This window comes from Coregonus lavaretus (genome assembly GCF_964263955.1).
Source record: "Coregonus lavaretus genome assembly, chromosome: 17".
NCBI lineage: Eukaryota > Metazoa > Chordata > Actinopteri > Salmoniformes > Salmonidae > Coregonus > Coregonus lavaretus.
The window spans coordinates 19357082-19382591 of NC_140004.1; the positions used below are offsets into that span (position 1 = coordinate 19357082).

The 25510-nt window shown below is 47.7% G+C and overlaps 1 pseudogene across 1 annotated transcript in view; it reads right to left on the reverse strand.

The window, feature by feature from the left end:
• Positions 1–25510, reverse strand: part of LOC311145062 (transmembrane protein 132C-like) — a 253835-nt pseudogene that overhangs the window by 35848 nt on the left and 192477 nt on the right. Inside the window, exon 6 of the transcript in view lies at positions 14272–14415. The product of the transcript in view is annotated as a transmembrane protein 132C-like (transcript). The remainder of the gene's footprint in view (positions 1–14271; positions 14416–25510) is intronic.

Below are 25510 nucleotides of genomic sequence, written 5' to 3' on the forward strand. Positions count from 1 at the left end.
TGTCCCGGTGTGAATCAGTCCCTGATTAGAGAGGAACAATTTTAAAAAGCAGTGGAACTGGCTTCAAGGTCCAGAGTTGAGTTTGAGGGCCATAGACTGTTCTCTCTGCTACCGCACGGCAAGCGGTACCAGTGCACCAAGTCTGAAACCAACAGGACCCTGAACAGCGTCATAAGACTGCTAAACAAGACTACTAAACAGCTAATAAAATGGCTACCCGGACTACCTGCATTGAGTCCTCTTACACTGGACTCTACCCACACACACACACACACACATACTTACACTGACACCCCAACACACAAATACACAATACATACGCACATACACACATAACACATACACACATGCATACTGACACCACACACACACACACTCACACACAAGCTGCTGCTACTGTCTATTATCTATCCTATTGCCTAGTCACTTTACCCCTACCTTCATGTACACAGCTACCACGGCCAAAGAGAACCATACTCTACAGGTTAGCTAGACTTACATCTATGAGCATGTGTGCTAAATTTCATCACTCAAACAGATCAAAAGATATAAATATGTGCCCATTATAGCGCCATTGTGTGGCTGATCTAAATGTGCTTGCATTTGTTCAGTCTTGACAGTGTTTGGAACATATGCATCATGTTTTGTTACAATACAAGTATCCATGTCTGATTTATATGTGCCAGACCATACCCACGTGAGAGTTTTTTGGGCAGTAGCGGCCATGTTGTTTGAGCTACTAGCCTGTAAAATATTGCGTTGAGAAGCCTTGGTCCATAGATGCCACATATCAAGTTTCATATTAAAATTCAAAATGGCGGAAAATCCATCATGGCGGGTCCTTGAGGAAGAAAAATCCATGTGAGGAGAGACCTATGTCCCGAATTTCAGGACTCTAGGTCTCACGGGCTGAGGGGCGTGACTTTTCAAAATTGTCATCTTGAATTGCTTGTTATAGCGCCACCATGTGGCCAATTGACATGGCATAGCTTGAGAGGGTGTGGCCCTAGGCCTTTTACCTTTTTGCAAAGTCAACATTTTGTAATTCTTATCATCTCCTGGAATTTACATGTGAATTTTCCCTTACGGAAGAAGAATAATAAGAACGGCAACGAATACAATAGGGTTTCACCCAGCTTCGCTGCTTGAACCCCTAGTTATGACTACAATGATTTAAGATTACAGGAATAATGAAGATAATGATGATGATGACAATGGCATGGTTTTATTATAAAGACAGGCAGAATTGCTATTGCTACTGCTTTTTAATAAAGTTATTTAGAACTCTGATCCATTTGAGCAGATTTGTCTCTGTCAGAGCTTAAACTGGTACCAGGCTAGTCTTGTGAGGCTTGTGGGCATCCTAGAGCAAAACATGTACGTGTTCGTGAGAGACTCACCTTTCCATAGAGGGGTCATATTAGTGTGTAGCCCAAACTGTTCGAACGCTACAGATATTTTCTCATTGTCTGACGAACACAGCTGTAGCTCTGCCACCTTTCACCGCAGATGCGGAAGGCCGATATCAGCGGATGCGTTGGATTGAGACGCAGCCCATGCAGAAAAAATAATGATATTTCTAGCTTAAAGTTGCACTATGCAGAAATTGCTCCACCATTTCCTGGTTGCTAAAACTCTAATAGTTCACCTAATTTCAGTTTATGTGACAAAATAAGCTACTATAGTGTAGAGAACCATCGTACCATCTAAACCGCTGTGAAATACAGTGCCTTCGGAAAGTATTCAGACCCCTTGACTTTTTCCACATTTTGTTACATTACAACCTTATTCTAAAATGGATTAAATTAATAACAATTCTCAGCTATCTACACACAATTCCCCATAATGACAAAGTGAAAACAGTTGTGTAGACATTTTTGCAAATGTATTAAAAATTAAACACAGAAATACCTTTACATAAGTTTTCAGAACCTTTGCTATGAGACTCGAAATTGAGCTCAGGTGCATCCTGTTTCCATTGATCATCCTTGAGATGTTTCCACAACTTGATTGGACATGATTTGGAAAGGCACACACCTGTCTATATAAGGTCCCACAGTTGACAGCGCATGTCAGAGCAAAACCCAAGCCATGAGGTTGAAGGAATTGTCCGTAGAGCTCCGAGACAGGATTGTGTCGAGGCACAGATCTGGGGAAGGGTACCAAAACATTTCTGCAGCATTGAAGGTCCCCAAGAACACAGTGGCCTCCATCATTCTTAAATGGAAGAAGTTTGACAGATTTTTCACCTAGTACGGTCAGAATTCGAAGCAGCAACCTTTTGGTTACTGGCCCAATGCTCTTAACCGCTAGGCTAGCTGCCAGTGTAAGTCTGTCTTTGGACTGAAAAAGGAGTCCTCACTTCTTATCAGGCTCTATTGTTTGCTTCCTCCTCTCTCTTTCTCTCTGTCTCAGTCTATAGAGAGTAAAGTGTCTTTGACAAGGGTTGCAAAACTACCGGTAATTTACCAAAGTTAACGGAATCTTCAGTAATTTGGTAAGTAACAGAAAACCTATGGCAATCTATCTTAACTTTGGCAATTTATACTTGAATAAGTTTTTTAACAATTGTATTCATATGTAGTATTCATTTATTATATATGTGTCAATATTGTCCATGAGTTTTAATAGATAGACCATATGGTCCAAGAGAAAATAGCCTAATTAATGAAAAAAGCATCTAATCAACAGTGGCATTATTTTCAATTAACTCTTCCAACTATTTAGTTTTTTTCACAACTGCCACCAGTTTGACACCAACACACAAAAAAACAAAAACGTTTGACATAGTAAAATAAATAAATACAAGTTTGTAAAAAATATATCAAGGATATTTCATGCTGAAACCCTCATATTACACATCAATGGTATTCACTAAGTTGATGGTTTATATTTAGGATAATGTTTTACAGCTTTGTCATTCTATCATCTTATTCCATTATTTAATGTGATAAAGCCAGACAGAGGGCCAGGGATTATTATAGACACCTGTGATCATCTGAAGTACCCAAAATGGCCACTAGATGTCTTGTGATAGACTACACAAAATCCTTGAAAGATCATTGAAGATCTGGTAGTTTACTGTTAAACTTAGAACGTTTTCAGTAATATACCCTCCCTTTGCAACCCTATCTTTGACAGAACATTGTAAAAGCCACTTTTCCTAGAGTTGGAACTACAACAGGTCGGCACAGCCCATCACATTCAGATTGGAAATACCCAAAATGACTTAACAGTGATCATTGATGGTATATGGTAGTGACATTACTGGTAAACAAAATGGCACTCAGCAACATTTCTTCAAGTACCATCCATCCATGTTTTTCATCAAACACGGTCACAGCTCCAAAGCGTTCAGGTGTGGCCACCACAATGCAACACTGTTTTTGATTCACAGCAGTGCTGTCGCCGCAAAGATAATCACTGTCTAAGATATTATATTACACCTACATCTGTCAGGACTGAGTGTTGAGGAAAGCAACATGGTCTGACAGTGTGTCTGAGTGCTTGGGTTGATTAACATACAACACTATGGCACCTGACAGCCAAATGAACTGCCTGCTTGCGCTTCTCTAATCCACTCACAATAATCTGAGCAGAAACAATTATGGAGGACATGGCAGATGAAGTCCAGCCATCCTAACACATTACACTGATGGGCTAACACTGGCCCCCAGTGGCACATTATCGGCCAGCTTAACTCACAATCAATACTTTAACATAGACACTCACCTTCCTCCTCAGTAGGCAGACTGGGGAAGGCTGGTATTGTATAGAGGACTGGAGTGAAGCGACCGCTTCACTGTGAGTTATACAGTCTCTGTCAAACTCATCCCTCAAGGTATCATAAACGTCCAGGAGGATCAAGAGGCGCATTAATCAGACACATTAGGCAGCTAACGGGAGAATACTTACAGAGGACATTAAGGCTGTCTCAAGATCAAGCCCAGGAAATTAATGACTCGCCCAACAGATACAATCAGTGGCAGATATGAGGGATGGGACTGGAGAGCATGAAGGTGTGCAGGCCTAGGTGATGAATATAGAGTTGGCTTGACAGAACCAATTAAGCAGCCCACGGCCCACGGCACCCATCAGCCCAGTCTGGTCTCAGAGCAAAACACATTATAATGTACTAAAATCGGTGCCACTCCATTTAGTATGATGTTACTTTATGTCAGGTAACATTACATTGGCCTACGTAAATCCAGGACATTCAAACGTTTGGTATGAGAGCAGGTCAAACTTAAGGCAAAAACAAAAGGAGGGTGGTTGGTCATACTAAAGCAGTCGAACGTAATATATCATGCTAAATGGGTCAAAGCAAACTGGTGCGATTAAGATGTAGGATACTATACGTCCTACAATTCATATTATATTGTACAACCGCTATTACATTGGTATGCCAATGTAATGTATCCTAAGGTAAAGGAACATATCATACTAAATGGAGTGGCACAGACTTTAGTAAAATATCATACGTTTTGCTCTCAGACCAGGTTGGTCAGCCATGCCACTCACATCAGCACCGCAATGTTGCCTAGGGGGAACACTTGAATCCTCGCAGGTTGACATCTATTAGGTTGAATCTTGTCCTGGAGGCAGAGCTGAGCAATTTCCACTAGATGGGCCAGCAGCAAAGTCAAAATTGGCCATATATTGTAACAATTCATTTGGTCTTAATTTAAGGGTTAGGCATAAGGTTAGCAGTGTGGTTAAGGTTAGGGTTAAAATCAGATTTTATGACTTTGTGGCTGTGCCAGCTAGTGACTACCCTGCAGAGCTGCCTCCAGTACATGAGTCATCCCAATAAATGCAAACCTGCTGAATCCTCCCACGCCCCCTCCATGGTCATGTGTGCATACATTTATTTATTTTTACATATGGGTGGTCCCGTGGATCGAACCCACTACCCTGGCGTTACAAGCGCCATGCTCTACCAATTGAGCTACAGAGGACCAGAGTTATTGTGTTAAATGTAGAATGTCCCCAACATTTGTATCTATAAAGCTACAACGATCAGAGAAGGAGAAAACAAGAATGCGTGATGATGTTGCTTTCCTGAGAACTGGTCTATACAGCTATCATTTATCCTGAGTGCAGTGGTTCCTGTAGTGACAGCAGGGCCCAGTGGAGTGGGGAGATTACCCTAGATCCCAGCTATCATAATCCTTCTACACTGACTCAACCTATAGTTTGTAGCTTTATGGATTACAGAGATATGGATTAAGACATAACACGTTTGGAGCACGGGGTTGACTAGCTAGTTCAACAAAGGGTTAATCTAAGCAATTTCAAGCAGGAGGAGAAAATAATACCACATAAATATCACATACATGATTGTGAAGCCAAAGAATGAACAAAGGATAGTTACAGCAATTAAGTTAGATCAATCACAGCAGCCTGCTAAAGGGGGCTGTATTTGTGATGAAAATGTAATCTCCCTTGCGCTCACCATCTAATTAAAATGCTAGTGTGCATGGTGAGGTACAAGAGTTCATGCTCCCTGAGTCAGTTACTTCAAACCTAAAAATATTCAAACCTACATGGGAGGTTTGTATTGAAGCTAGGTCTAGCAGAGTGGCAACAGTGATTGAATGTGAGCAATCATTCTCCCACCACTATCTTCAATGAGTGATGTCAGAAGCTGGCTGAGAGGGCCCTGCGACACACATAACCTAAAAATTAATGATGAAGGCACAGTAATGCACAGAGTCTAAACGAGTCAAGAGTTAGAGCAGAGCAGAACGTGTGGGTAGGGCTGTTGCGGTGACCGTATTACCGCCACACCGGAGGTCACGAGTCATGAAGGCAGTCAAATTCCACGTGACCGTTTAGTCACGGTAATTAGGCTTCTCCAAGCTCTGATGATGCTGATGGTCATTAATAGCCTATCAAACTTGCTAACTGCCTGGTACTTAACACTCTATTGTCCCTCGAATCACTCTGACATCAATGCAAATGTGTTCGAAAATCTAATCAAACACTTCATGAGAGCCCATGAGCTCATGTTGCACAACATTTCTATAGGCTATGCAATTGCGCGAGAAAACAGATTGATGGCCTCTACTAAAAAGAGGAGGATCCCATCAGCTTTCTATAGGCTATGCCTACTATATTTATTTCTCAACGTTCCTAATATTAAGCAGATTGTTTATCTTTACAACAGGAGTATAGCCTACCTTGCTGGCATGAAAATGAACCACAGGAAAAGCGTCCTCCATTCGCTATTTAAGTGCAAAGATGACATGTATTTTTTCCCGCTGCCCCTGTTTCGATGCAGGTGCATGATAATGGTCCATTCTAAATCAAGATTAAATCAAGAATAGTCTGATGGGTGACAATATTAGCTTATCACTTGTGAATTATATATATGTGTCACGTTCGTTCATAGACGGGTCAGACCAAGGCACAGCGTGATATGCATACCTGTTTATTAAACGAATAAACACAACGACAAAACAATAAACCAACGATATGTGACGTCCTAAGGTACACACAACAAACCTCACACGGAGGCTCTGTCGTAGCCGGCCGCGACCGGGAGACCCATGGGGCGGCGCGCAATTGGCCCAGCGTCGTCCAGGGTAGGGGAGGGAATGGCCGGCAGGGATGTAGCTCAGTTGATAGAGCATGGCGTTTGCAACGCCAGGGTTGTGGGTTCAATTCCCACAGGGGGTATGAAAAAATTAAAATTATAATAATAATGTGACTAACTGTAAGTCGCTCTGGATAAGAGCGTCTGCTAAATGACTAAAATGTAAAATGTAAAAAATTGAACAAGATCCCACAACTTAACGAGTGCCAATAGGCTGCCTAAGTATGATCCGCAATCAGAGACAACGAGTGACAGCTGCCTCTGATTGGGAACCACACCGGCCAACATAGAACTACACATACTAGAACATAAACATAGATATACCCCACATAGAAAATCACACCCTGACTCAACAAATAAGAGTCCCCTGAGACAGGGCGTGACAGTACCCCCCCCCCCCAAAGGTGCGGACTCCGACCGCACATCCTTTACTTAACAGGGTAGGGGCCGGGTGGGCATTCCGCCTCGGAGGTGGATCCGGCTCCGGGCGTGACAACCACCTATTCTCCGCCTCCCTGTTGCGCCCCTGGTCTGGTCTGGACCTCGGCGCGCTGCTTCCCCTCTCCTTCCTCCCACTATACTCCAAGCCCTGTCTGGACCCTGGTGTGGGAGACCCCAAACCTGGAGAGGGGCTGATGTCTGGGTCTGGACTGGAGCCGCTGACCGGAACTGGACCGGGCACCGGTGGAGCGGACTGCTCAGGCTCCGGACTGGAGCTGCTGACCGGAGCTGGACTTGGCACCGGTGGAGCGGACTGCTCTGGCTCCGGAGTGGAGCTGCTGACCAGAGCCGGACTGGGCACCGGTGGAGCGGACTGCTCTGGCTCCGGAGTGGAGCAGCTGACCGGGTCTGGACTGGACCCGGGGGAGCGGACTGCTCTTGCTCCGGAGTGGAGCCACCGGTGGAACGGGCACGGGCCGTGCCGGACTGGACACACGCACCACAAGTTTGGTGCGAGGAGCAGGAACAGGCCGGGCCGGACTGGCGACGCGCACCACTGGCTTGGTGCGAGGAGTAGGAACAGGCCGGGCCGGACTGGCTACGCACACCACTGGCTTGGTGCGAGGAGCAGGAACAGGCAGGGCCGGACTGGCGACGCGCACCACTGGCTTGGTGCGAGGAGCAGGAACAGGCCGGGCCGGACTGGTGACGCGCACCACTGGCTTGGTGCGAGGAGCAGGAACAGGCCGGGCCGGACTGCCTACGCGCACCACTGGCTTGGTGTGAGGAGCAGGAACAGGCCAGGCCGGACTGGGAACGCACACCACTGGCTTGGTGCGAGGAGCAGGAACGGGCCGGGCCAGACTGGGAACACGCACCACTGTCTTGGGGCGAGGAGCAGGAACAGGCCGGGCCGGACTGGCGATGCGCACCACTGGCTTGGTGCGAGGAGCAGGAACAGGCCGGGCCGGACTGTGGAGGCGGACTGGAGGTCTGGAGCGGAGAGCTGGCACAACCCGTCCTGGCTGAATGCCTACTTCCGCACGGCACATGCGTGGTGCAAGCACAGGACGTACAGGACTGTGCCGGCGCACTGGCGACACAGTACGTAGCTCTGCATAACACGGTGCCTGCCCAGTCATACGCATCCTCGCGTGAGTACGGGGAGTTGGCTCTGCTCTGACACTAGGCTCCGCAAACCACCCCGTGTGCCCCCCCAAAACATTTTCTTGGGGCTGCTTCTCGGGCTTCCTCCTCGACCGGCCTCCTACGTGTTGCCGTTGCACCTCTCCTGCCTGGGCATCTACCTTAGCCCATGGTCCTCTCCCCGCAAATATCTCTTCCCATGACCACAAATTGCCCACCTGTGACCTGGCTATTCGCTCTGCCTGGGCACGCTGCTTGGTCCTCGTTTGGTGGGATCTTCTGTCACGTTCGTTGAATGACGGGTCAGACCAAGGCGCATCGTGATATGGGTACATGTTTATTGAACTATAAACACACAACAAAACAACAAAGGAAACGAAACGTGAAGTCCTAAGGTAGATACACAACTAACCTTACCAGGAACAAGATCCCACAACATGACAGTGCCAATAGGCTGCCTAAGTATGGTCCCCAATCAGAGACAACGAGCGACAGCTGCCTCTGATTGGGAACCACACCGGCCAACATAGATCTATACATACTAGAATACAACATAGAATATATACAACAAGGAATATACACACCCTGACTCAACATATACGAGTCCCCTGAGTCAGAGCGTGACAGTCGCATCATGCAGCCATATAGCCCAACGTTTGTAGAACAACTAAAGTTACATTAATAACTCTAATTTAAGCATATAGGAGTACCTATTTCTTTATTAACCGCTCAACACAGAATAGCCGCATGTGCGCACTCCCTCAAATCGTTTGGGGAAAATAATTATATTTGTTCAATTATATTTTTCATACTATAAAAAAATGCCGTGGAATTCTAAGCAAATCTTGTCTGCTAAATGAACTAGCCATTTGGCATAGCCAGATCAGGACCTACAGTGAGGGAAACAAATATTTTATGCCCTGCTGATTTTGTACGTTTGCCCACTGACAAAGACATGATCAGTCTATAATTTTAATGGTAGGTTTATTTGAACAGTGCAAGACAGAATAACAACACAAAAATCCAGAAAAACGCATGTCAAAAATGTTATAAATTGATTTGAATTTTAATGAGGGAAATAAGTATTTGACCCCCTCTCAATCAGAAAGATTTCTGGCTCCCGGGTGTCTTTTATACAGGTAACGAGCTGAGATTAGGAGCACACTCTTAAAGGGAGTGCTCCTAATCTCAGCTTGTTACCTGTATAAAAGACACCTGTCCACAGAAGCAATCAATCAATCAGATTCCAAACTCTCCACCATGGCAAAGACCGAAAAGCTCTCCAAGGTTGTCAGGGACAAGATTGTAGACCTACACAAGGCTGGAATGGGCTACAAGACCATCGCCAAGCAGCTTGGTGAGAAGGTGACAACAGATGGTGCGATTATTTGCAAATGGAAGAAACACAAAAGAACTGTCAATCTCCCTCGGCCTGGGGCTCCATTTACATTTTTTACATTTGAGTCATTTAGCAGACGCTCTTATCCAGAGCGACTTACAGGAGCAATTAGGGTTAAGTGCCTTGCTCAAGGGCACATTTACGTCATTTAGCAGACGCTCTTATCCAGAGCGACTCACAAATTGGTGCATTCACCCTATAGCCAGTGGGATAACCACTTTACAGTTTAGGGGTAGAAGGATTACTTTATCCTATCCCAGGTATTCCTTAAAGAGGTGGGGTTTCAAATGTCTCCGGAAGGTGGTGAGCGACTCCGCTGTCCTGGCGTCGTGAGGGAGCTTGTTCCACCATTGGGGTGCCAGAGCAGCGAACAGTTTTGACTGGGCTGAGCGGGAACTATGCTTCCGCAGAGGAAGGGGAGCCAGCAGGCCAGAGGTGGATGAACGCAATGCCCTCGTTTGGGTGTAGGGACTGATCAGAGCCCGAAGGTACAGAGGTGCCGTTCCCCTCACTGCTCCATAGGCAAGCACCATGGTCTTGTAACGGATGCGAGCTTCAACTGGAAGCCAGTGGAGTGTGCGGAAGAGGGGGGTGACGTGAGAGAACTTGGGAAGGTTGAACACCAGACGGGCTGCAGCGTTCTGGATGAGTTGTAGGGGTTTAATGGCACAGGCAGGGAGGCCAGCCAACAGCGAGTTGCAGATGACAAGTGCCTGGATTAGGACCTGTGCCACTTCCTGTGTAAGGCAGGGTCGTACTCTCCGAATGTTGTAGAGCATGAACCTGCAGGAGCGGGTCACCGCCTTGATGTTAGCGGAGAACGACAGGGTGTTGTCCAGGGTCACGCCAAGGCTCTTTGCACTCTGGGAGGAGGACACAACGGAGTTGTCAACCGTGATGGCGAGATCATGGAACAGGCAGTCCTTCCCCGGGAGGAAGAGCAGCTCCGTCTTGCCAGGGGTCTCACCTTGTGGAGTTGCAATGATCATGAGAACGGTGAGGAATCAGCCCAGAACTACACGGGAGGATCTTGTCAATGATCTCAAGGCAGCTGGGACCATAGTCACCAGGAAAACAATTGGTAACACACTACGCCGTGAAGGACTGAAATCCTGCAGCGCCCGCAAGGTCCCCCTGCTCAAGAAAGCACATATACAGGCCCGTCTGAAGTTTGCCAATGAACATCTGAATGATTCAGAGGAGAACTGGGTGAAAGTGTTGTGGTCAGATGAGACCAAAATCGAGCTCTTTGGCATCAACTCAACTTGCCGTGTTTGGAGGAGGAGGAATGCTGCCTATGACCCCAAGAACACCATCCCCACCGTCAAACATGGAGGTGGAAACATTATGCTTTGGGGGTGTTTTTCTGCTAAGGGGACAGGACAACTTCACCGCATCAAAGGGATGATGGACAGGGCCATGTACCGTCAAATCTTGGGTGAGAACCTCCTTCCCTCAGCCAGGGCATTGAAAATGGGTCGTGGATGGGTATTCCAGCATGACAATGACCCAAAACACACGGCCAAGGCAACAAAGGAGTGGCTCAAGAAGAAGCACATTAAGGTCCTGGAGTGGCCTAGCCAGTCTCCAGACCTTAATCCCATAGAAAATCTGTGGAGGGAGCTGAAGGTTTGAGTTGCCAAACGTCAGGCTCGAAACCTTAATGACTTGGAGAAGATCTGCAAAGAGGACTGGGACAAAATCCCTCCTGAGATGTGTGCAAACCTGGTGGCCAACTACAAGAAACGTCTGACCTCTGTGATTGCCAACAAGGGTTTTGCCAACAAGTACTAATTCATGTTTTGCAGAGGGGTCAAATACTTATTTCCCTCATTAAAATGCAAATCAATTTATAACATTTTTGACATGCATTTTTCTGGATTTTGTTGTTGTTATTCTGTCTCTCACTGTTCAAATAAACCTACCATTAAAATTATAGACTGATCATGTCTTTGTCAGTGGGCAAACGTACAAAATCAGCAGGGGATCAAATACTTTTTTCTCTCACTGTAACATAAGGACAATTCAGAGTATGCTATTCTGTTCTTCTGAAATAGACTACATTTTCTTCATATTATGCTTCTTTAGACCTGTCTAAAATAAATAATGGATTTATTGTGAAGGTGTAGGCTATATTACATGGATTTATTAGACTTTTTTTAAATGAGATGTTCTAAAGGTCTGCATCAGTGGCTTGTAGGCTATGTGTGGAAGCCAGGAGATGCTAAATGTGTTTATGTTAATTAACGGTGAATTACTGTGAGACAGACAGTTATTTGCTTGACAATCACCGGCTGACGAAATTTCGTGACCGCCACAGCCCTACGCGTGGGAATGCCTAACCCGTCCTGGAGAAGGTGACTCACCTACCGACACGAGGGGCTAATAACCTCAGCGAACCCACAAACACCACACAGAGTGGGATACCAAACTGATCTGGGACCAGGGGAGAGTATGGGCCTCTCACATACAGTGCACTCTACACATCCTAGCACATTTGCTGCATTTGTCCTTTTGAAGCCCTGTCAAAGCCATGCACCTAAATAAATAATTGACAATATATGAATGCAACAAAAAAACTATGGCAGAGCCTAATGTCTGCCTATACCTGTCAACACAGATTTGTTTAAGTAGCATTATTCTCTAGCGGGGGTTAAGGGAAAAGCATGTCAGATAACGTATCCTTTCAAAAGCATGCAGTGTAATTATAAATATACTTAAAACTGCCTTTAATTCCCCTGGCCCAAATTACATGAATTAGTAATGTTTACACTCATGTGCCACGGCTATGATTAGAAATGAACTGATACAATCTAGGTCTTCTTCACCCAACCGGTTTATGCAAGAATAAACATAGTTATTTCTACTCAAAGCACAAACATCCTGTGTCGGCAACCTCTTTATCTGAGGTTGTTCCCTTTTCTCTGAAACTCACTCTGGCGTGGAGGGACTTCCATTCTCTATCTATAACACAATGCTAATGTGGTAGAGTAGGCTACAGAAAAAGTTTCCTCCTTAACACACTTTAAGAAAATCATCTTTAAGATGTTTAGCGCAAAAACAAGGCCAAATATACTTCCTCACTATAGCTCATTAGTGTATACTGAGCTATTAGGATGGCCCAGGTTTTTGTCTCCTTGGCTGAATTCATCGTCATGACATGTTCAAAGAAAGTGAAACAGACATCAACTGGCGGAGTCTTTGGCACATAATGGACCTGTCTATAGATAGCTCAACCAGTTAGGATGGGAACTGACTGTGGACAGATTGAAGTCTCTGTACTCCAGGTGGTGGTTTGGAGAGTTAGCCATTCCATGGATAATTTACTAGTCATTGTTATGAGTCAGAAGGATGATTTCTCAGAGAACAGCAGTGAGCCATTGATGTGGAGGCTCTGCCTGAATCCCACTATACTGTTCAGGGTTTGGTGTTGTGTTTTGTGCGGTGTAGCCTCGGTTTGAGAGAGGCACAGAAAAGAAAACTCAAGCGACCTGTCATTGATGTTTTCATTTCAAATGCTTTCTTTTGCTCAGTGTTTGTTTATCCTGTCTTGAGACTTAAATCTGAAAATATATACTCTAAAAATAGAGAATCTTCTTATCTGTTCCGGATTTGTTTATTGATTTAACACAAGCGGTTATGTAGAATGTACAAATGCCTGTATGTTGTCAATCATCACAGATTTATCTCATTCACTCCAAATAAATGATTCCCAGTGTCTTAGTTATTTCATAATCAGGCACACCTACAGTATATGCCTTATTGTTCTCTCTTTACTGCTGTGCAAATGAAACAATTATGTTTGCCTGCTACCAGCATTTGTCACCTGTCAGTGACTAACCTGAATAGAATCCTAAGCAGTGCTTGACTTGGGCAGGAGCTCACCGGAGCTCAGTACCGGCACCTCAAATGTTCTACTGCTTGAACTCCTGTTCCTCTTATAGAATATTAGCTCAAAAGTATTGTGGATCTCCTGCATCTAAATGTAAACAGTACCAGCACCCAAAATGAGTACCCGCACCTATTTCAGTCCAAGTCAAGCAATGATCCTAAGGCACATTACAGCCTGTGTATAGCCATTGAGATTATAATTAAACTATAGATAAACACAAGCAGCAAACTTAGAGAAAAAGACACCACAGAAGTCAATATCCAAAGTCGTTTCATCACCAGAAGGTTGAAAAGAATTCGGACAAAATGAAACACAAATCAATGTTTCAAAATGTACTTAAGTTTTATCCCTTCTTGCAACTGGCAATGAGTCAGGCTTGGACTGTGCCAGCAGTCAATACAACAATAAATGGCCATGCAACTGAGTGCACTTGGCCATTCTTCATTACGCTCCACCTTCCATGAAATGGCTGAAACCCATCTCACTGGAAACTCAATCTCAATCAGTCACCATCAAACCACTAAACACAGGTCACTGGACAATGTTCACTGGAATTCAATTAAGACATCTGCACACTCAAATAATAACAACATGTAAATAAACAGCAATTGCATGAGCCTCGTGCAAACATGCTGTCATTTTTTCTAACCACATTTTTTTCAGACCATATGAAAACCATATGTTAACCTGTAATATCCTTTTCAGTGGAAAAACAATTATTATAATTTTGATAATAAAAAGTTGTTTTGTCTATAAATCGAATAACTTATTTCTGATTAGACTCCACTGACTGACCTTGACCACATCTTCATCTGTGGAACGACAGTCCACTGCCTCTGAGACGTCAGTGACCATGCCGTCCGCTCCGATGGTCACCACCTTCACCGGGACAGCCACAGTCTTCCCCGTCAGCACAGCCGTATTCAGGATCTCTGTGTCCTGAGAGAAAGAGAGAGAGAGGACCAGCACCAGTCAAACACAGGGTAATATCAGTACATTACACACTATGGAGAAAAACAGCGCCACAATCAGAACCGTTACTGAGTGGACAGCTCCAGAATCAGCACCATTATTGAGTAGACAGCACTAGAATCAGCACTGCTACTGGGTGGACAGCTCTAGAATCAGCACCATTACTGGGTGGACAGCTTTAGTGTGGACATCTCTAGAATTAGCACCATTATTGAGTGGATAGCTCTAGAATCAGCATCATTACTGAGTGGACAGCTCTAGAGTGGATAGCACCAGAATCAGCACCATTACTGAGTGGATAGCTCTAGAATCCGCACTATTACTGAGTGGATAGATCTGTTACTGTTAGTGAGTTCACAGCTCAGGGTAGAGAAACAAGCTCAGTTCTATTAGTGAGTGGGCAGCTGTGTCTGACCTCAGTATTGTTATTAAATGGAAACCCTGGTGGAGAGAGAGGATCAGCAGGGGTTCATTACTCCCAATAAAGCCCTTAACCTTTCATTACACAGCCATCATACTGTCAGAGGAGATAATTGGGCCAATTAAGACAGGCCTGGGAAAGGCTTTCCTGCCTTAGCCAGACATGAACATGAAATTGTCTGTTATAGCCATTTACTTCATTACAGTTTGATTTCAATTAGACAGCTAAGCAAGCTGAACCAGCACTAGAAAGGCCTTGGAGCCAAGGCACACAGCCTTTAGATAATTGAGGACTGTCTGCTCTTTGCTTTATTGAGGACCCCACATGACATAATTTAATCCTATAGTGTGAAAAATGTCATTCCAAGCAAGGTCTTTTTGTTTAATTGCTACTGTGAAACCTCAGTTAAAGCTGTGTCTGTATTGAAGACTTGGCTTTCAAATGCTTCTGCGATGGCATGACATTATGCAGAATTAAGGTATGGTTATTAACCTAATCCAAAACGATGTCTATAGAAGACACTAACATATCTTTTCATATCACTAATACTGACACCTTGTAACAGGTTCTATCTGCTGTGTGTATGACATCCTGTCAACATATTCCTTTCTCTGCATGAGGGAAGAACACATGAATTTATATACTGCTCCATATACTGCCAGCATGGGTCCTTAATACTTTTACTTCTGTCTGTGTGCTTGTGAAAAAAAGAGAGAAAAGGGAGATTAAGTTCCGTTAAAAGGAGCCTGGACGTTTGTAAGCGTCAATTACCCAGCCCATTCAGGCTTTGGAGTGAAATGATTATTAGCTGTGCCAAAAGATACCAATGAATCACAAAAACACTTTATGTGGCACTATCTTCAAATAGCTTTTCATTACATTTTTATTGACTTTGACAGTCTTACATAGCATATAATAGCATATAAACCTCTCTCTCCCTCTCTCGTGCTGACTTTGCTTCAATTCCCCTTAAAATAGGGGCTGCAGTAAATTAATTCTATCCCTGCTGGGATTCCACCATTTCCAAAGGGTCTTTTATAATAGATGATGTGGTAAATGGTTGAGACCTGCTGAAACACAGGGCAGTGTTACATTACAGCAGTTGGAAGTGACCCAGCAGGCTGGGACCAGTAGAAGAGAGAGAGCAGGTCCTGTCAGTAATAAAATGCTTCAATGGCCCTCACAGCCAGCCACACACACACACACACACACAGACAGCGCGATTAAAGGCAAAATAGAGAGATGTGGTGCACAACAGAAGAGTTACTTACAGCTGAGTCTGAATGGGACAGAGGTCATAGTGAAATATGAGCCAGATTCCTGTAGTACAGGAATGAATACTCTACTAACCAGTAGGCTGTTAAAATAGAAAGACTCAAAACACCATCATTGTGTAGTAAAACCATGAAAAGTAGTGCACCTTAGCTGAGATCTGGTGTTTGGAGGGTGTTTGAATGTAAACCCAATGCAAGTGTTATGAATTATTGAATGTTTTTCAAAACAGAATGGAAGTACTCTGAAACACCCAAAGTGGCTCTTCAATCTGAATAATTGTGTTTTAAGAGAGTGTTGTGAAAACACTTTTTGGTGTTTCGGTCAAAACACATCACACATCAAAACACAAAAAACTATGCTTTGGCAGATTGTGTCTCTCATATAATCAAATGTTTTTTAATTGCAAATTATATATTGCATAAATATTGTTTGATAAAAAATATTGATTATTGATATTGATATTTTGATTAACATTTTAAAGAAGACACTGGGAATTTAATAATTTTCCTTGGGTAGACTTTGGCACTAATTATAGGCTACAGTTGCCAGGCATTTATAAATAATGTTACAATCAAAACATTTAGGGCTATGCAAGTTATAGCACAGGTAACATGTATGAAGCAGACCTTCATCACTGATATTCACGTGAGGAGGTGGATGTGAACCCAGGTCTCCTACTTGTCAAAACACTGCCTTAGTCCACTCAGCCATTCTTCAGGACTAAACTGTTGTGCTGAACCACCCATGTTACACTGAGCACTATGCAGAAATTGCTCCGCCATTTCCTGTTTGCTAAAACTCTAATAGTTTGCCTAATTTCAGTTTATGTGATAAAACAAGCAAGTATAGTGTAGATGTCACGCCCTGGCTCTGGGGACTCTTATATGTTGAGCCAGGGTGTGGATTTTCTATGTGTGATTTTCTATGTTTTGTTCTAGTTCGTGTTTTCTATGTTGGCCAGGGTGGTTCCCAATCAGAGGCAGCTGATTCTCGTTGTCTCTGATTGGGGACCATACTTAGGCAGCTTGTTTGGCACTGTTTATTGTGGGATCTTGTTCCGTAAGGTTTGTTTTGGTGTATTAACCTAGGACTTCACGTCTCGTTTGGTTTGTTGTTTTGTTCGTGTGTGTACGTAATAAAAGATGTACGCATATCACGCTGCGCCTTGGTCTGCTGTTTATAACGATCATGACAGAAGATCCCACCTCAACTGGATCAAGCAGCGTGACGAGGAGAGAGGATGGACCTGGGAGGAGATGAGTGAGAGTCTGGCAAGAGGGATGGAGGCCCTGAGCACTGGGGAGAGACAAGCCCAAAAACATTTTAGGGGGGGGCTCACGCCGTGGACGACGAGGCAGCAGGAGGCCGCGATAGAGCGGTTCAGCCGGTTAGCAGAGGAGGCCGCTAGGTTACGGGGGTCACTGGTCACGAGGGAGAAGGAGAGTGTGGAGGCACGGCGAGAGGAACTGAGTAGGCAGCAGAGGGAGCGGAGGTTTATGAGGAAACCCAGTCCCGCTCCTCGCACAAAGCAAGTGGTGTGTGTCACCAGTCCGGTCCGGCACGTTCCTGATTCCCGCACAAGGACAGTGGTGCGCGTCGCCAGCCCGGTCCGGCCTATTCCTGCTCCCCGCACAAAGCCAGTGGTACGCGTCGCCAGCCCGGTCCGGCCTGTTCCTGCTCCTCGCACCAAGCCAGTGGTGCGCGTCGTCAGCCCGGTCCGGCCCGTTCCTGCTCCCCGCACCAAGCCAGTGGTGCGCGTCGCCAGCCCGGTCCGGCCCGTTCCTGCTCCCCGCACCAAGCCAGTGGTGCGCGTCACCAGCCCGGTCCGGCCCGTTCCTGCTCCCCGCTCCAAGCCAGTGGTGCGCGTCGTCAGCCCGGTCCGGCCCGTTCCTGCTACCCACACCAAGCCAGTGGTGCGCGTCGCCAGCCCGGTCCGGCCCGTTCCTGCTCCTCGCACCAAGCCAGTGGTGCGTGTCGTCAGCCCGGTCCGGCCCGTTCCTGCTCCCCGTACCAAGCCAGTGGTGCGCGTCGTCAGTCCGGCATGGTCCGTGCCTGTTCTACCGGTGCCTGGTCCGGCACCGGTCAGCTGCTCCACACCGGAGCCAAAGCAATCCGCTCCACCGATGTCCAGTCCAGCTCCGGCCAGCGGGGCCAGACCAGACCGGGGGCGCTGCGGGGGGGTAGGGAGAGAGTGGTGGTCTCGCCCGGAGCCGGATCCGCCTCCGAGGCGGAATGCCCACCCGGCCCCTACCGTCTTGTGTTTGGTTGGCGCGGTCGCAGGCTCTGGGGACTGTTATATGTTGAGCCAGGGTGTGGATTTTCTATGTGTGATTTTCTATGTTTTGTTCTAGTTCGTGTTTTCTATGTTGGCCAGGGTGGTTCCCAATCAGAGGCAGCTGATTCTCGTTGTCTCTGATTGGGGACCATACTTAGGCAGCTTGTTTGGCACTGTTTATTGTGGGATCTTGTTCCGTAAGGTTTGTTTTGGTGTATTAACCTAGGACTTCACGTATCGTTTGGTTTGTTGTTTTGTTCGTGTGTGTACGTAATAAAAGATGTACGCATATCACGCTGCGCCTTGGTCCGCTGTTTATAACGATCGTGACAGTAGAGCAGGGGTATTCAACTCTTACCCTACGAGGTCCGGGGCCTGCTGGTTTTCTGTTCTACCTGATTTATTAATTGCACCCATCTGGTGTCCCATGTCTAAATCAGTCCCTGATTAGAGGGGAACAATGAAAAAATGCAGTGGAACTAGCTGCGAGGTCCAGAGTTGAATTTGAGGGGTGTAGAGAATCATTGTACCATCTAAACTGCTGTGAAATATCATTTCTATAACCAAAAATATTGTATTTTCAGCTGTTTGAAGCTGGTGTACGAAAGTAAAAGACGCAAAACAAAACTTAAGAACGAGAGGCATAGAAATGGCGCACATAGAGCAGATCTCTTCTTAGACTTGTGTCACGGATTCTGCCGAGGCTGCTCCTCCTCCTTGCTCGGGCAGGCTTCGGCGTTCGTCGTCCCCGGAGTACTAGCTACTGCCGTTCGATGTTACCGGTGTTTGTTTAGTTTTGTCTGTATTGTTTACACCTGTTCGTCATTATGTTAATTGTTTCCCTTATAATTACCCCTGTCTCTCATCTGTACTTTGTGTGTGATTGTTTTCCCCTTCACGGTTGTCTACTTTTGGTTATTTCCTCCCTGCGTGGAGTTATTCTCTGTGTCCTTTTGGATCCTTTTCGTATTAAAAGTACGTATCCGAGAGTTCTGTGTCCTGCGCCTGATTTCGTTTACCGCATCTCACAGACATTCGTGACAGAATCACACACCTTACCATGGAGTCAGCAGGAGCGACGGCACCGGCTGGATCACTCGAGGAACGCGTCCTACAACAGGCAGCGATGCTCCAAAATCTTGGTGCCGCTATGGATAACCTTATGAACACTTTGGGACGATGGGAGAGAGGAGGTTTGCCCACACCTCCTCCAACGATACCACCACCATCGGCTACTCCTAGCGTCTCACATCCGGAGTCCAGTGGGATTCGGCTCTCGCTCCCGAGGGCTTATGATGGCACCGCAGCCGGGTGTCAGGGTTTCCTGCTCCAGGTGGAACTTTACCTGGCAACCATTCACCCGGCACCCTCGGGATACGAGAGCGTGTCCGCCCTCATCTCCTGTCTGTCCGGCAAGGCACTGGAGTGGGCCAACGCCGAGTGGGGAGGGATAGACGCCGCTACTGTGAACTATGCGGAGTTCACCCGCCGCTTCAGGGCAGTGTTCGATCATCCCCCGGAGGGGAAGGTGGCGGGTGAGCGTCTATTCCACCTCAGACAGGGGAGGAGGAGCGCGCAGGAATTCGCACTGGACTTCCGGACTCTGGCTGCCAATTCGGGATGGAATGAGAGGGCCCTCATCGACCACTACAGATGCAGCCTGAGGGAGGACGTTCGTCGAGAGCTGGCCTGCAGGGACACCAACCTAAGCTTCGATCAGCTGGTGGACATGTCGATTCGCTTGGATACCCTGTTGGCTACCCACGGACTTCCAGCGCTGGGGCCATCCATTCCATCCCCAAGCACCTCCGAGCCGAGCCCAATGGAGCTCGGGGGTGCTGGTAGTAGGGAGGCCAGGAAGGAGGCTGTCCCCTGCACCAACTGTGGCCGCCGAGGACACACGGCGGTTCGGTGCTGGGGAGGGTCTCCTCGGATTCGAGGCGGCAGGCAGCGCACTGATGAGTCATTCCCGGTGAGTAAGGTCCCAACTCACCCAGAGCTCTCTGCTGTTCATATGTGTATCCAAGTGATGTTTCCAGAAGTTTCTTCTTACTCCCAGCATAAGGCGCTAGTCGATTCAGGCGCAGCTGGGAATTTTATCGATCGCCATTTCTCATATAAGTTAGGGATCCCTATATTACCAGTCGATGTGCCCTTCCCTATCCATGCCCTAGATAGCCGGCCTTTGGGGTCGGGATTGATTAGGGAGGTCACAGCACCACTGAAGATGAAAACGCAGAAGGGTCATGAGGAGACTATACAGTTATATTTAATTGACTCTCCTGCGTTTCCAGTGGTGTTGGGACTTCCCTGGTTAATATCTCATGACCCCAACATTTCATGGCAACAGAGGGCTCTCAAGGGATGGTCTGATCAGTGTGTGGGGCGGTGTGTAGGTGTTTCCGTAGGGGCAACGACGGTGGAGAGTCCGAACCAAATGCCCACAATGCACATTCCTCCTGAGTATGCCGATTTGGCAAGCGCCTTCTGTAAGAAGAAGGCGACTCAATTACCACCTCATCGACAGGGGGATTGTGCGATAGACATCCAGGTTGGCACGGCGCTCCCTCGCAGCCATGTGTATCCTCTGTCTCAGGAGGAGACGGCTGCTATGGAGACATACGTCGCCGAATCCTTGAGACAGGGATACATACGGCCTTCCACTTCTGCTGCGTCCTCAAGTTTCTTTTTTGTGAAGAAGAAGGATGGGGGTTTACGCCCATGTATTGATTACCGTGGTCTCAATCAGATCACTATTAAATACAGCTATCCTCTCCCTCTGATTGCTAGAATGACGGAGTCATTACACGGGGCGCGCTTCTTCACAAAATTGGATCTCAGGAGCGCTTACAACCTGGTGCGCATTCGGGAGGGAGATGAGTGGAAAACAGCCTTCAGTACCACCTCGGGTCACTATGAGTACCTCGTCATGCCATACGGTCTAATGAATGCTCCTTCAGTCTTCCAATCATTTGTAGACTAGATTTTCCGGGATTTGTATGGACAGGGGGTAGTGGTGTATATTGATGACATTCTGATATACTCCGCTACACGTACCGAGCATGTGTCCCTGGTACGTCGGGTGCTGGGTAGACTGTTGGAGCATGATCTGTATGTGAAGGCAGAGAAATGTCTGTTTTTCCAGGAGTCCATCTCCTTCCTGGGACACCGGTTGTCTGCGTCAGGGGTGGAGATGGAGATTGACCGCGTTTCAGCCGTGCGTAATTGGCAGACTCCAACTACAGTAAATGAGGTGCAGCGGTTTTTGGGTTTTGCCAATTACTACCGGAGGTTTATCCGGGGTTTTGGACAGGTAGCGGCTCCCATTACCTCCCTGCTAAAGGGGGGCCCGGTGCGTTTGCAGTGGTCGGCTGAGGAGGACAGGGCGTTTAGTAATTTGAAGGACCTGTTCACCTCAGCTCCGGTGCTGGCACATCCGGATCCCTCTTTGGCGTTCCAAGTCGAGGTGGATGCGTCCGAGGCGGGGATCGGTGCTATACTGTCTCAGCGCTCGGGCACGCCTCCAAAACTCCGCCTCTGTGCTTTCTATTCTAAGAAGCTCAGTCCGGCGGGGCGCAAATATGACGTGGGGGACAGGGAGCTGCTAGCTGTGGTCCAGTCCCTGAAGGTGTGGAGACATTGGCTTGAGGGGGCTAACCACCCTTTTCTCATTCTGACTGACCATCGTAACCTGGAGTACATCCAGGCAGCGAAGAGACTGAACCCTCGTCAGGCTAGGTTTCTGGCCCGGTTTGTCTTTAAGATCACGTATATCCCCGGGTCACAGAACGTTAAGGCAGACGCCCTGTCCCGACGATATGACACAGAGGAGAGGTCCATTGAGCCCACTCCCATACTACCAGAGTCTTGTCTCGTGGCACCGGTGGTGTGGGAGGTCGACACGGAAATGGAGCGGGCGTTATGTACCGACCCTTCTCCCCCAGAGTGTCCAGAGGGACGGAGGTACGTGCCGCTCGAGGTCCGTGACCGACTGATTTATTGGTCTCACACGTCACCCTCCTCTGGTCATCCTGGTATTGGTCGGACGGTGCACTGTCTTAGCGGGAAGTACTGGTGGCCCACCTTAGCTAAGGACGTGAGAGTTTACGTTTCTTCCTGCTCGGTGTTTGCCCAGTGTAAGGCGCCTAGACACATGCCCAGGGGGAAGTTACAACCTCTCCCCGTTCCACAACGGCCGTGGTCTCACCTGTCGGTGGATTTTGTCACGGACCTTCCCCCCTCCCAGGGGAATACCACGATCTTGGTCATTGTGGATCGGTTTTCTAAGGCCTGCCGTCTCATCCCTATGCCAGGTCTTCCTACAGCCCTATAAACGGCCGAAGCCCTGTTTCCTCATGTTTTCCGGCACTACGGGGTGCCTGAGGATATAGTGTCTGATCGGGGTCCCCAGTTCACCTCTAGAGTGTGGAGGGCGTTTATGGAACGTTTTGGGGTCTCGATCAGCCTTACCTCGGGTTTTCACCCTGAGAGTAATGGGCAGGTGGAGAGAGTAATCCAAGGTGTGGGTAGGTTTCTGAGGTCCTACTGCCAGGGCCGGCAGGAGGAGTGATCGGGGTATATTCCCTGGGCAGAGATAGCCCAAAACTCACTCCGCCACTCCTCCACTAATCTCACTCTGGCATCAGAGCCAGATCAAGGCTCCTGCGGTGAATGAATGGTTTCGGCGCTCGGAGGAGACATGGAACGCTGCGCACGTCCATCTGCAGCGGGCCATCAGACGGCAAAAGGCGAGCGCCGATCGCCACCGCAGTGAGGGTCCGGTTTATGCACCGGGAGATCGGCCAGAAAACCTGCCCCTTCACCTGCCCTGCTGGAAGCTGGGCCAGCGGTTTGTGGGGCCATTTAAAGTCCTGAGGAGATTGAACGAGGTATGTTATAGGTTACAGCTGCCTGTTAATTATCGCATTAACCCCTCGTTCCATGTGTCTCTCCTCAGGCCGGTGGTAGCTGGTCCACTCCAGGAGAATGAGGTACGAGAGGCCCCTCCACCCCCACTAGACATCGAAGGGGCTCCGGCGTACTCAGTCCGTTCCATCGTGGATTCGAGGCGTCGGATGGGGGGTCTGCAGTATCTCGTGGAGTGGGAGGGGTACGGTCCGGAGGAACGGTGCTGGGTCCCTAGGAGGGACATCCTAGATCCCTCCCTGGCCGTCCCCGAGGCCGGGGTCGGCGCACGGCTGGTGCCGCGCGTCAAGGGGGGGGGGGGGGTACTCTCACGGATTCTGCCGAGGCTGCTCCTCCTCCTTGCTCGGGCAGGCTTCGGCGTTCGTCGTCCCCGGAGTACTAGCTACTGCCGTTCGATGTTATCTGTGTTTGTTTAGTTTTGTCTGTATTATTTACACATGTTCGTCATTATGTTAATTGTTTCCATTATAATTACCCCTGTCTCTCATCTGTACTTTGTGTGTGATTGTTTTCCCCTTCACAGTTGTCTATTTTGTGAGCGGGTTATTTCCTCCCTGCGTGGAGTTATTCTCTGTGTCCTTTTGGATCCTTTTCGTATTAAAAGTACGTATCCGAGAGTTCTGTGTCCTGCGCCTGACTTCGTTTACCGCATCTCACAGACAGTCGTGACAACTTGCTTCAATGACAATGACAGATCTATAACACACTTTCTATGTGAATTTGGTCAATCACCCAAAAAGTTACATATTGCAGCTTTAACATGTACTCCAATTTTTTAAAACTAAAGTAAATAAAAATAACAAGTCCATGTTAAATCAACTTATCTCAAGTCTGAATAGGGCCTAGGGAGAATGTTATTTTGTGAAATTCCACCTTATTTTTTCTCCATACATTCATATCAGAAGACAAATGTTTAGATTAAAGGCAAAATGTTAACTTCAAACATTGTGCTGCTGTACTGTTCATAATTCCCCCAGTCTGTCACGCCCTGACTCTGGGGACTCTTATTTGTTGAGTCAGGGTGTGATTTTCTATGTTGTATTTTCTATGTTTGATCTATTATGTGTATTTCTATGTTGGCCAGTGTGGTTCCCAATCAGAGGCAGCTATCGCTCGTTGTCTCTGATTGGGGACCATACTTAGGCAGCCTATTGGCACTAGTGGGTTGTGGGATCTTGTTCCGTGTGAGGTATGTTGTTGGTGTACCGTGGACTTCACGTTTCGTTTAGTTTGTTGTTTTGTCGCTTGGTTATTCGTTCCAAATAAACATGTATGCATATCACGCTGCGCCTTGGTCTGACCCGTCTGTAAGCGAACGTGACAGAAGATCCCACCAAATGAGGACCAAGCAGCGTGTCCAGGAACAGACAGCCTGGACATGGGAGGAGATCCTGGAAGGAAAGGGATCCTGGACATGGGAGGAGATTCAGGCCGGGATGGATCGCCGTCCTTGGGAGGAGACAGTGGAGGCCCGGTATAGAGAGGAGCAGCAGCAACACAGAAGGCGCCAGTCGAGGAAGAAGCCCGAGAGACAGCCCCAATAAAACAATTTGGGGGGGCTAAAAGGGTGGTTGGCGGAGCCTAGTGCTAGAGCAGAACCAACTCCCCGTACTCACGCGAGGAAGCGTGTGACTGGGCAGGCTCCGTGTTATGCGGAGCTACGTACTGTGTCGGCAGTGTGCCGGAACAGTCCTGTACGTCCTGTGCTATCACCACGCACGTGCCGTGCGAAGATGGGCATTCAGCCAGGACGGGGTGTGCCGGCTCAACGCTCCTGGTCTCCAGTACGCCTCCTCGGTCCCGCATATCCTGCGGCAGTTCTATGAGCTGTATTGCCAGTGCGCGTGCACAGCCCAGTGCGTCCTGTGCCAGCGCCCCGCATGTGTAGTGCGAAAATGGGCAGCCAGCCAGGACGGGTTGTGCCAGCTCTCCGCTCCAGACCTCCAGTCCGCCTTCGTAGTCCGGTCCGGCCCGTTCCTGCTCCCCGCACCAAGCCAGTGGTGCGCGTCGCCAGCCCGGCCCGGCCTGTTCCTGATACTCGCACCAAGCCAGTGGTGCGCGTCGCCAGCCCTGCCCGGCCTGTTCCTGCTCCTCGCACCAAGCCAGTGGTGCGCGTCGCCAGCCCGGCCCGGCCTGTTCCTGCTCCTCGCACCAAGCCAGTGGTG